Source organism: Canis lupus, chromosome 30 (genome assembly GCF_048164855.1).
Source record: "Canis lupus baileyi chromosome 30, mCanLup2.hap1, whole genome shotgun sequence".
Taxonomy (NCBI): Eukaryota; Metazoa; Chordata; class Mammalia; order Carnivora; family Canidae; genus Canis; species Canis lupus.
The window spans coordinates 24,030,465-24,043,402 of NC_132867.1; the positions used below are offsets into that span (position 1 = coordinate 24,030,465).

General features: G+C 32.7%; 2 long non-coding RNA genes across 11 annotated transcripts in view; one reads left to right on the forward strand and one right to left on the reverse strand.

Annotated features, from left to right (window-relative positions):
- The window catches only part of LOC140621510 (uncharacterized), a 268,877-nt gene that overhangs the window by 246,318 nt on the left and 9,621 nt on the right, over window positions 1-12,938 (reverse strand). The window lies entirely within an intron of this gene.
- LOC140621507 (uncharacterized) overlaps window positions 1-12,938 on the forward strand; it is a 48,303-nt gene that overhangs the window by 784 nt on the left and 34,581 nt on the right. The gene's annotated exons all lie outside the window — the stretch shown is intronic.

Here is a 12,938-nt window from a genome sequence, read left to right on the forward strand (position 1 = left end):
TCTTCCTTTGCCCAATTTATAAATTAAACCTATCATAGTAATTAATATACATATAGAAAAAAAAGTATATGTAGGAGTCAGTACTATTAACATTTTCAGGCATCTGCTGGAGGTCTTAGAATGTATAGTCTGCATATAAGGAGTGACTACTATACATCCATTATGATATTGTATTTTAGGTATTGCAAGAGTTGTTGATTAAGTTTGTTTTTATTTTACCAGAGATTTGGGGAAAGAAGGTACTAAGAGAAAGAATCATCACTATTCTCATAGGAATCCATTTTAACTAATTCTTATTGATATTGCATTTATAATTATTGAATTATATTTTATGCTATTTATATAAAATTCAAAACAAAATATTCTCCCTATTACATAATATATAAATTCTGTACCTCTTTAACCTATTTCCTGATTTCATCTTTTCTGATATTTAAGCTTTATAGTACATTTGCTTCACCTCATCCCAAAATATAAAATGTAATCAATGAGAAGATTTTATTGTCCTTATAATTTAAAGATTTTACTGTTTTGCATTTATGATACTCTCCTGAAGTGCTAGATTCTGGTGTTTTTGGGACATTGCACTGTAGGACCTCTTCTTCATAGTTATTACTTTCAAGAGCAGAAGACCCAGTTGATATTTTAATATGCAGAAATAAGCATGGAGAGGCAGACAAAATGAGGAGACAGAAAAATTTATCCCAGATGAAAGAACAGAACAAGGCCACAATCAAAGATAGAAGTGAAATAGATATAAATAATATGCCTGATAGAGAATTTAAAGCAATAATCATAAGGATACTACTTGAACTTGAGAAAGGAGTGAAAGACCTAAGTGAGACCCTTAACATAGAGATAAGGAATAACACAGCAGAGATAAAAGCTCAATAAATAAAATGAGAAACCTGCTTGATGGAACTAACAGCAGGAGAGAAGAAGCAGTAGAACAAATTAGAGATCTAGAAGACAGAGTAATGGAACATAATCAAGCTGAACAAAAGAAAGAGAAAATAATTATGCAATATAAGAATAGACTTAGAAAACTCAATGATTTCATCAAACATAATAGCATTCATATTATAGGAGTCTCAGGAGATAAGAGAGATAAGGGAGCAGAAATTTTATTTGAGGAAATAGTAGCTGAAAATTTGGCTAATCTAGAGAAGGAAACAGATAACCAGATCTAAGAGGCACAGAGATCTCTCATGAAAATCAACAAAAGCAGACCCCCACCAAGACATATTGCAGTTAAATTGGAAAAATATCATGATAAATAAAAAATCTTAAAATCAGCAAGACTTAAAGAAGTCATTAATTTACAAGGGGAAACTCATTAAAGTAGCAGGAGATTTTCCAACAGAAACTTTGCAAGCCAGAAGAGTGTGGCATGATATAGTCAATGTGCTGAATGGAAAGGATCTGCAGCCAAGAATATTCTATTGAGCAAGGCTATCATTCGGAATAAAAGGAGATAAGAGTTTCCCAGATAAATAAAAACTAAAGGAGTTCATAACCACTAAACTAGCCTTGAAAGAAATATTAAAGGATACTCCTTGAGCGGAAGGGACAGACTAAAGTGACAGTACACAGATAGGAAACACAAGAGCAGTAAAATGAACATTTCTGAAAAATATCAGTAAAGGAACTAACAAAAACGGGGTATTAAAATATAATAACATATACCTAAAATGTAAGGACTAATATACACCTAAAAAGAAAAGAATGAATTCAAACTTAAACAACCATTAAATTAATATAGCTGCTATGCACAGAAGAGGTTATATACAAGCTTAATGGTAACTATATATCAAAACTAATAAATATGAAAAGAATAAAGAGAAAGAAGTCTGAATATATCACTAATGAAAATTAGCAAAACATAAAAGAGAAAGACAAGGAAAGATAAAAGAAAATCTTCAAAAACAAGCACAAAACAAGTAATAGCATGGCAATAAAAACATATCTGTCAATAATTACTGTGAATGTAAAAGGAATTAAGGATCCAATAAAAAACATAAAGTGACAGAATGGATAAAAAAAAATCACCTAATTACATGCTGCCTACAAGAGACTGATTTTATTTTATTTTTTAAAGATCTATTTGTTTATCTTGAGAGAGAGATAGAGAGAGAGTGTGTGCATGCAGTGCATGCAAGGGAGGAGTAAGCAGGGGTAGAGGGAGAGAAATTCAAACAAACTCTGTTCTGAGCACCAAGCCCTACCTGGGGCTTGATCCCAGTACCCTGAGATCATGACCTGAGCTGAAATCAAGAGTCAGATACTTAATCAACTCAGCCACTAAGGTGCCCCAAGAGACTCATTTTAGTCCTAAAGACACCTGCAGATTGAAAATGAGAGGATGGAGAAACACCTGTGTGGCAAATGAATTTAAAAAGAATAGCAATACTTATATCAGACAAAAAAGACTTTAATTTTTTTCTTTTTTTTTTTAAGATTTTATTTATTCATGAGAGAGAGAGAGAGGCAGAGACACAGGCAGAGGGAGAAGCAGACTCCATGCAGGGAACCGGATATGGGACTCGATCCGGGGTCTCCAGGATCACACCCCGGGCTGCAGGTGGCGCTAAACCGCTGCACCACCGGGGCTGCCCCAAGAAAGACTTTAAAACAAAGACTGTAACAAAAGACAAGAATGACACTATATAATAATAAAAGGAATGATCCAACAAGAAGATATAACAATTGTAAATATTCATGAAACCATCATAGGAGTACTTCAATACATAAAACAGTTAATAACACACATAAATGAATTAATCAATCAATGATAATACAATAATAGTAGGGGATTAATGTCCCTCTTATATCAACAGACAGATCATATAAACAGAAAAATCAACAAGGAAGGAAAAGCTTTGAATGACACACTGGATCAGAGAGATTTAACAGATATATTCAAAATATTCCATCCTAAAACAGCAGAATGCACATTCTTTTCAAGTGCACACAGAACATTCTCCAGAATAGCTCACAAAACAAACCTCTACAAATTCAAGAAGATCAAAGTCATACCATGCATATTTTCTGACCACAATGCTATGACACTGGAAGCCAACTACAAGAATAATTCTGGAAAGACCACAAATACATCGATGTTAAATGACATACTACTAAACAATAAATGGGCCAACCAGAAAATAAAAGAAGAAATAAGAAACTACATGGAAACAAATGAAAATGAAATCACAATGGTTTAAAACCTCTCAGATGCAGCAAAAGTGGTCTAAAATGGGAAATTTATACCAATCCAGGTCTACCTCAAGAAGCAAGAAAAATTTCAAAGAAATAATCTACCCTTACACCTAAAAGAGCTATAAAAACAAAACCTAAAACCAGCAGAAGGAAGGAAATAATAAAGATTAGAGTATAAATAAATAATATAGAAACTAAAAAAATAATAATACAACACATCAGTGAAACCAGGAGCTGGTTCTTTGAAAAAAAAAGAATCAATAAAATTTATATACCTCTAGACAAACATATCAAGAAAAAAAGAGAAAATACCCAAATAAATAAAATCACAAATAAGAGAGGAGAAATAACAACCAACACCACAGAAATACAAACAAATATAATAGAATATTATGAATATTGTTATCATAAGAGAATATATGCCAAAAGATTGGACAACCTAGAAGAAGTAGATAAATTCCTAGAAAGATAAACCTGCCAATACTGAAACAGGAAGAAATAGAAATTTTGAACAGACTGATTACCAGTAATCAAAAAACTCCCCACAAACAAAAGTTCAAGACCAGATAGCTTCACAGGTAGAATATATCAATTTAAAGAGTTAGTATCTATTCTACTCAAACCATTCCAAAAAACAGAAAAGGAAGGAAAACTTCCAAATTCATTCTATTACACTGACACCAGAACCAGATAAAAACACTACACAAAAAAAGAACTATAGGCCTATATCTCTTGAACTTATATGTAAAAATTCTTAACAAAATACTAGCAAACCAAATCAAACAAAACATAAAAAAAAAAGAAAAAACCACTCACCAAGATCAAGTGGCATTTATTCCTGGGTTGCAAAGATGGCTCAGTATCCTCAAATCAATCAATGTGATACATCACATCAATAAGAGAAAGGGTAAGAACCATATGATCATTTCAATAGAAGCAGAAAAAGCATTTGACAACACACAACATCCTTTCATGATAAAAGCCCTCCACAAAGTGTGTTTAGAGAAAATATATCTCACCATGATAAAAGCCATATATGAAAAATCCACAGCTAACAATATCCTCAGTGGGAAAAAAACTGAGAGCATTTCCCATAAAGTCAAGAACAAGACAAGGATGTCCACTCTCACCACTTTCATTCAACATAGTACTGGAAGTCCTTGCCACAGCAATCAGACAATAAAAAGCAATAAAAGACATCCAAATCAGTAAGAAAGAAGTAAATCTTTCACTGTCTGCAGATGATATGATACTATATATTGAAAACCTGAAAGACTCCTCCAAAAAACTGCTAGAACTATACATGAATTCGGTAGAGACACAAGGTACAAAATCAATGTAGAGAAATCTGCTGTATCTCTATACACTGGTAATGAAGCAGCAGAAAGAGAAATTAAGGAATAAATCCTATTTACAATTGCATCAAAAATAGTAAGATACCCAGGAATAAACCTAGCCAAAGAGGTGAAACACCTATACTCTGAAAACTATAAAACATTGATGTAAGAAATTAAAAAGGACACAAAGAAATGGAAAGACATTCCATGCTCACGGATTGGAAGAACAAATATTGTTAAAATGTTTATACTACCCAAAGCAGTCCACACATTTAATGCATTCTGTGTCACAATACCAACAGCATTTTTCACAGAACTAGAACAAACAATCCTAAAATGTGTATGTCAAAAGACAACCCTTAATAGCCAAAGCAACCTTAAAAAAAAACCTAGAAAATCCAAGCTGAAGCCATCACAATTCTGAACTTCAAGTTATATTACAAAGCTGTAGTAATCAAATCAGTATGGTACTGACACAAAAACAGACATATATCAATGGAATAGAACAGAAAACCCAGAAATAAACCCACTACTATATGATCAATTCATCTTAGTGGAAAGAATATTCAATAAGAAAGACAAACTCTTCAACAAATGATGTGGGAAAACTGGACACTTTCTTACACCATATGCAAAAATAAATTCAAAATGGAATAAAGATGTAAATGTGAGACAGGAGACAAATAAAAGTCCTAAGAAAGAGGATAGGCAGTAATTTTTCTAACATTGACTATAGCAACTTTTTTCTAGATAAATCCCATGAGGCAAGGAAGACAAAAACAAAAATTAACTATTGGGACTACATCAAAATAAAAGTTCCTTTAAAAAAATAGATTTTATGTATTTATTCGAGAGAAAGCAAGCATAAGCAAGGGGAGGGAGGGGCAGAGGAAGAGGAAGAAGCAAACTCCTCACTGAGCGAGGAACCTGACATCTGGCTGGATCCTAAGACCTGAGTTCATGATCTGAGCCGAAGGCAGCCATTTAATTAACTGAGCCACTCAGGCATCCCAAAATGAATGTTTCTGCACAGTGAAAGCAACAATCAACAAAACTAAAAGGCAACCTACTGAATGAGTGAAGATATTTGCAAATGATGCATCCCATATAGGGTTAATATTCATAATATATAAAATACTTATAAAACTCAATACCTAAAAAACAATCCAATCAAAAAATGACAGAAGATATGAACAGACATTTCTCCAAAGAAGACATACAAATGGCCTACAGACACATGAAAAGATGCTCAAAATTACTGATCATCAGGAAAATACAAAATAAAACTACAATAAAATATCATCTCACACCTGTCATCATGGATAAAATCAACAACAGAAAGAAACAGTAGGTATTAGTGAGGATGCGGAGAAAAAGATACCCTTGTGCAATGTTGGTGGGAATGCAAACTGGTGCAGCTACTGTGGATAGCAGTATGGAGGTTCCTCAAAAGTTAAAAAATAGAACTACCCCATAATCTATCAATCTCACTACTGAGTATTACCCAAACAATATAAAAACACTAATTCAAAGGGATACATGCACCTCCATGTTTATTGCAGCATTATTATAATAGCTAAAATATGGAAGTAGCCCAAATGTCTATTTATGAATAGATAAAGAAGATGTGGTAAATGTGAACATGGAACACTATTCAGCCATAAAAGAAATGAAACCTTGCCATATGCAATGACATGGATGGACCTGCAGAGGATAATGCTAAGCGAAATAAGTTAGTCAGAGAAAGACAAATACCATATGATTTCACTTGTATGCAGAATTTAAGAAACAAAACAAATGAACAAAGGGAAAAAATGAGAGAGAGAATCAAACTAAAACAGTTTCTTAACTAAAGAGAACAAGCTGACAGTTACCAGAGGGGAGGTGGATGGGGTAATGCGTTAAATAGGCAAGGGGGATTAAGGAGTGCACTTGGGATGTTGAGCCCCAGGTGGTTAAAATAAAAACTTTTAAAAATGTTTTAAATTAAAATATATATGCTTACCATTCAGCAATGCAATTGGAAATCTTGATTAATTATAACATAGTAAACTAAAAAGTTCATTTTGTGCTCTTACGTTTATAGTTTTTGAAGTAATTGCATGCTTTAAAATTTAATCATAAAGCATCATGGAAGTCAATATAATTCAATAATTTTTAAAGTGTATACATTTATACCATATGAAAACATATATTAATATAAATCGAATTTGTGCTTAAAATATTAAGGATTATGCTGATAAGTATTCATGTCACATAAGTATAATTGTGCTTTATGAAAATCACTAAAATGATAAAATGATGTTACATGATTTTTGAAATACAAAATATATTTAAATTACTTTAGGGATATTTATATTAAGAAGTAGTATATAGCAAGAAAATTATGGCAATCTCAAAACATATTCAAAATAGCATATATTTTAGCTTAATAGCAAAGGTCAATACAAATGAGTATAAATCAATGTTCTTAATATAAAATAATCTTCGTACAGCATTTTACACTCTATAAAAGAGTTTGGCAATAAATCATTTCAAAAGTAAAGAGTCATTGAATCAGACCAAAACTTAACCAATTGTTCACATTTTATTAATTAAAACTTTGTTTTGGGGACGCCTGGCTGTCTCGGTGGTTGAGCGTCTGCCTTTGGCTCAGGACATGATCCCGGGATCCTGGATCAAGTCCTAAATTGGGCTCCCCACAGGGAGCCTACTTCTCCCTCTGCCTATGTCTCTGCTTCTCTCTCTCTCTGTGTGTCTCTCATGAATAAATAAATAAAATCTTAAAAAAAAAAAAAACTTTAAAAAATATTTAAAAACCCTTTGTTTTCTGTTACATAATTTCATTTTTCTCTATGTAATGAATGTAGAACTTTTTAAGAACCAATGATATTTAATAATCTCTTTTTTCTTTATAGCTAATTTGTATATTTGCCAATTCCCAGAGATTATGCTGTAATGTTATTTTAATGTCTCATTGAAATCTGTACTTGTTATGAATTTCTTTAAAAGTTGATAAGATACTATGAACAATTGGTCATGCTTATTACATATTCTGTAATTAAAACAAACTTGCTGGCATGAGATTTTCACCACCTTGATCATTTAGGAAAATATCACTTTAAGAGCTCATTATTAAGGAAAAGCACTGCCACTCTTCCAGGTGTCCCTAGAGGAGCTCTCTAAGCCTTTTAAAATCCAAGAATAAATTGGTGCCTTGTCTTTGCTTCTTTAAATAATTATTAGACATGCTTCAAATCATTGTTTTACATCTTTACTCCAAACCTGTGATTCCAAGCACCCTTGACCATAGGCACGAGATTATAAACAATTTAGTTCAAACTTCTTATTTTACAACTGAAAATGATGACAAGTAGAGAAAAGTATTTGTACAGGGTTATACATAATTTGATCATGGGACACAGATAAGTTCTCTTCCACTGTTTTGATTTGGTTTGATTTCTGCTACCAGACTTAGTTTACTCTTTTTTTTTTTTCTTTAAGATTTTATTTATTTATTCATGAAAGACACAGAGAGAGAGAGGCAGAGACACAGGCAGAGGGAGAAGCAGGCTCCATGCAGGGAGCCTGATGTGGGTTTCAATCCCGGGACTCCAGGATCATGCCCTGGGCCAAAGGCAGGGGCTAAACCGCTAAGCCACCCAGGGATCCCCGACTTAGTTTACTCTTATATGTTGTTTGGTCTAATATCAATAATCTAATCCCATGACTCCATCAAACTCATTTCTTCGTATAGTCACAGCAGAATCTTAAATCTCAGGATGTTTTTTATCCATCTAAATCTAGGACCTCCAGTTACACTTTTATTCCAACAAATGGACAGTGTCCACTAACTCTTGTCATTTCTGAATATATATTGAACTAATGAATGAGTGCATTTCAATCACCAAATTGACTTAAAGGTTTGCTAAGTAGTAGCTTAGAAAGAGAAATTTTAAGACACCAGGAAATAACTATCAGAGCTGGAGAGTACTAAAATATATGAACACACAAAATTATAGTTGTGCAATTTTAAGTTAATTAAAATATCTATTTCTTTGTAATGTGTTTTTCTATAGATGCTTTAACATGCGTAAAATTATTCCAAATGCTATAATTTTCATTTATCACGACCTCAAGGCTTTGAATTTATAACCTCAGACCTAGTCATAAAGTGTTTTTATTTATACTATATTTTACAAAATATATTTTATTTAGTTATCCATGTGAAGTTATATGATTTTGGTGTAGTTTGAAATGTTATGCTACAATTAGCTTTATACATTTTGCCTTTGGCACATGCCTTAGGATTTCTTGCATCTGCTAGGCACAACTGCATTATACTCAATGAATAACAATGACTGCAAAATATTCAAAAAGGTAAACTCCTTCATATAAATTAGAAATGGTAAGGCTTGATAAGTTTACTTTAAGCCAATGTATCTATATAATCTCTCTACAATTCTATAAAAACTAATATCTGAAAAGTAATCTTAGGAGAAAATAAGCGCCTCAAATAAGATACTCCTTACCACTTATAAACAGGTGTTTTATAAGAGAATTTCAAGCCCAGAAAGTAGCGATTTTCAAATTATTTATAAAACATTTTCATCTCTCATAGAATATGATCTCAACATAAACTGCATCAAATGAGACAAAATATGTGAAAAAATGTAAAAGTATAAATTATTTCAGCAATATATTGTTACTATAGCTTTTATTATGCTATTGTTTTTCTTATCTTTACAGATTAGCAGTAATCATAGATAATATAAAGTATGTGTGTTACTCTGCAGTCTTTGAAGCAATGACTGTTCAAATTCTCTTTTTCAGAAAAGAAACTATCGTATTTCAAACAGTGCAACATCATGGCAGTAATAGTGCATTCATTCACTGAAATCTAAAATAAAAGCTATAGATGCCATTAACTTTTATATCATTTCTTATTTCTTATTTTTTTAAATAGCCAAGTAAAATGAGATGATCCCCAGATTTTATGGATAATATTCCCTTTATTATTTTTGTTTGCTTAAAATGTGAGAAAAGGCCTAAAATTAGAAGTCTTTATAGAATTAAAAAAATGTAGGAGATGCAAGAGCTTGAAATGGTGCAAGTCGACTGGGATAATAAAGGGATATTATGAGCAACATTGTGACAACAAATTTCAAAATTTAGCTGAAATGGACCAATTTTTTGAAGAACAGAAACTTCCAAAACTCACACAAGGGGAAATAAATCATGAATAAGTCTATATCTATTAAGGATTACTTTTTTAAAGATTTTATTTTATTTATTTATCACACACACACACACACACACACACACATACACACACAGAGATATAGGCAGAGGGAGATGCAGGCTCCCAGCAGAGATCCCAATGTGGGACTCAATCTGGGGACCCCAGGATCGTGCCCTGAGCCAAAGGCAGATAGATGCTCAACTACTGAGCCACCCAGGCATCTGTCTATTAAGGATTCTTAAGCAGTAGTTAATAACCTTCTAAAAAGAAAGCCCCGAGTACTGAAGAATTCACTGGTAAATTCTACCAAACATCTACAAAAGAAATGAGAGTTTGTATTCTTCACAAACTATTTCACAAAATATAAGCAATGAACACTTCCTACTACATTTGATAAGGCTGGAATTACCATCATAACAAAATCAGATAAAAACATTCTAGTAAAAGAAAATTATATATCTTATATCTTGTGATCATAGATGCAGTAATGCTCAACAAAATATTGAGTCAAATCTAACATTATATTAAAAGAATTACGCTCCAAGTGGGAAATATTCTAATAGGCAAGGATAGTTCAATAAATATTCATTCCAAGATCTTTCAAGGTAACCTCTCATTTTAATAGGCTAAAGAAGAAAATTTATATGATCATATTAATTGATATTTTTATTTTTTTTAATTTTACTTATTAATGATAGGCACACAGTGAGAGAGAGAGAGAGAGGCAGAGACACAGGCAGAGGGAGAAGCAGGCTCCATGCACCGGGAGCCCGACGTGGGATTTGATCCCGGGTCTCCAGGATCGCGCCCTGGGCCAAAGGCAGGCGCTAAACCGCTGCGCCACCCACCCAGGGATCCCTAAATTGATATTTTTTAAAAAGCATTTGACAAAATGCAACACCCAGTCATGATGAAAACTCTACTTAAACTAGAAACAGAGGGACACTTCCTCAACATGACAAAGAACATTTACAACCAATCTGTATCTAATATCAACTGGATGGTGAGGAAATAGACAATTTCCTTATAAGCCTGAAAACAAGACAATAATGTTCTCTCACTACTCCTATTCAACATCGTATTGGCAGTCCTAGTTACTATGACAAGAAAAGGAAATAAAAGGTATACATATTAGGAGGATGAAAAAATGTCTTTGTTTGAAGGGCATTATTATATCTATGTAGAAAACCCCAAAGGAAAAAAAAAAAAAAAAGAAAACCCCAAAGAGTCCATCAAAATCTTCTGGAAACTAACTAGTTAGTATAGCAATGTCACAGGGTACATAGTATACATACATAGGAACCATGTCACAGGATACATAGGGTTGATTTTTTCCCCTAAAAATTATGTTGAAATCCTAACTCAGCTGTCTCTGAATGTGACCTGTTTGGAAATTGGGTCTTTACAGATGTAATTCAATGAAAAATAAGACCTTTAGGGTGGGCTCTAATTCAATATGACTAGTGTTCTTATCAGAAGAGGAAATTTGGACAAAGGCAATCAGGAAGATATCATATGACAACAGAGGCAAAGAATGAAGCAATGCATCTGTAAGCCAAGGAACATCAAAGATGAAAATCTAATACTTGAAGTTAGAAATAATCAAGGAAGTTCTACATAGACTCTCAGAAAGAGCATGGCTCTGCTGATACCTTGAATCTTGACTTCTAGCATTCAGAACTGTGAAAGAATAAATTTCTGTTATTTTAAACCACTCATCCAGCTCATAGAACTTTGTTAGTGCAGCAGCCTTAGGAAACAAATACACATGGTTTAGATTAAAAAGTTAATCATTGGGGCACCTGGGATGCTCAGTGGTTGAGCATTTGCCTTTGACATGATCCTGGGTCTGGGGATTGAGTCCTGCATCAGGCTCCCTACAGAGAACCTCCTTTTCCCTCTGCCTATGTCTCTGCCTCTCTCTCTCTGTGTGCTTCATGAATAAATAAGATAAAATATTTTTAAAAGTTTATCATTTTTCTCCATAAAAGCAGTGAATAATTGGATTTGAAATTGAAAATCAAAACCATTTATAATAGTACCAAAATGAAATATTTAAGTATAAACCAAACAAAGTATGTGCAAGATCTATATGCAAAAAATTACAAAACTCTGATGAAACAAATGAAAGAGAATCTAAACAAATAGATGAATATCAAATGTTTATACATAAGACTAAATATTTTTAAGATGACAATTCTCTCCAACTGGATCTCTGGATTCAATGCTACCCCAACCCAAATCCCATTGAGCTGTTTTATTCTTATCGACAAACTGATTCCAATATTTACATGGAAAATAGATCCACACAAATATATAGTCAACTGATCTTGTCAATAGAGCAAAGGTAATTGAATAAAAAGAAGACTCTTTTTTTAAAATGGTACTAAACATTTTAATGTGCCTATGTAAACACAGAAAACAAATACCTAAACATATACTTTACACATTTCAAATAAATTAACTGAAAATAGATCAGAGACTTAAGTGTAAAACACAGAACTGAAAAACTTCTAGAAGGGCTCACATGAGTATATATAGCTAATCTTTTTTGGCAATTAACTTTCAGACACATTACCAAAAAAATGATCCAAGAAAGAAAAAATAGGTAAATTTGACTTTCTTAAAATTAAAACTTCTGCTTTATGAAAGATAATGTGATGACAATAAAATGGCAATCCATGACTCAAATAAAATCCTCGCAAAAAAACACAGCTGAAAAGGACTTGTATCTAAAATATACAAAAGCCCCTTAAAATCCAACAATAAGAAAAAAGAACTCAATTAAAATTGAGCAAAAGTGAGAGTGGCTGTGAGTATAAAGAGGCATAGTATATATGGGAACTGTCTGTACTTTCCACTCAGTTTTGCTGTGAATCTAAAATTGTGGACCCAAAATCCACAAAATAAAATCTATTTAAAAAAACAATATCGACAACAAAGAATTGGCAAACGATCTGAACAAACATCTCACCAAAGAAAAAAAGTTGGCAAAAAGGCAAAAGATTCCCAACATCACAATAACAATGTGATACTGTTATGCATCTTATAGGAAAGCTAAAATTAAACAAACAGAAAACACTGACAATTGCCAGTGAGGATAGAAGCAGTAGGAACTCTCATTCCTAGTGGGAATGCACAAT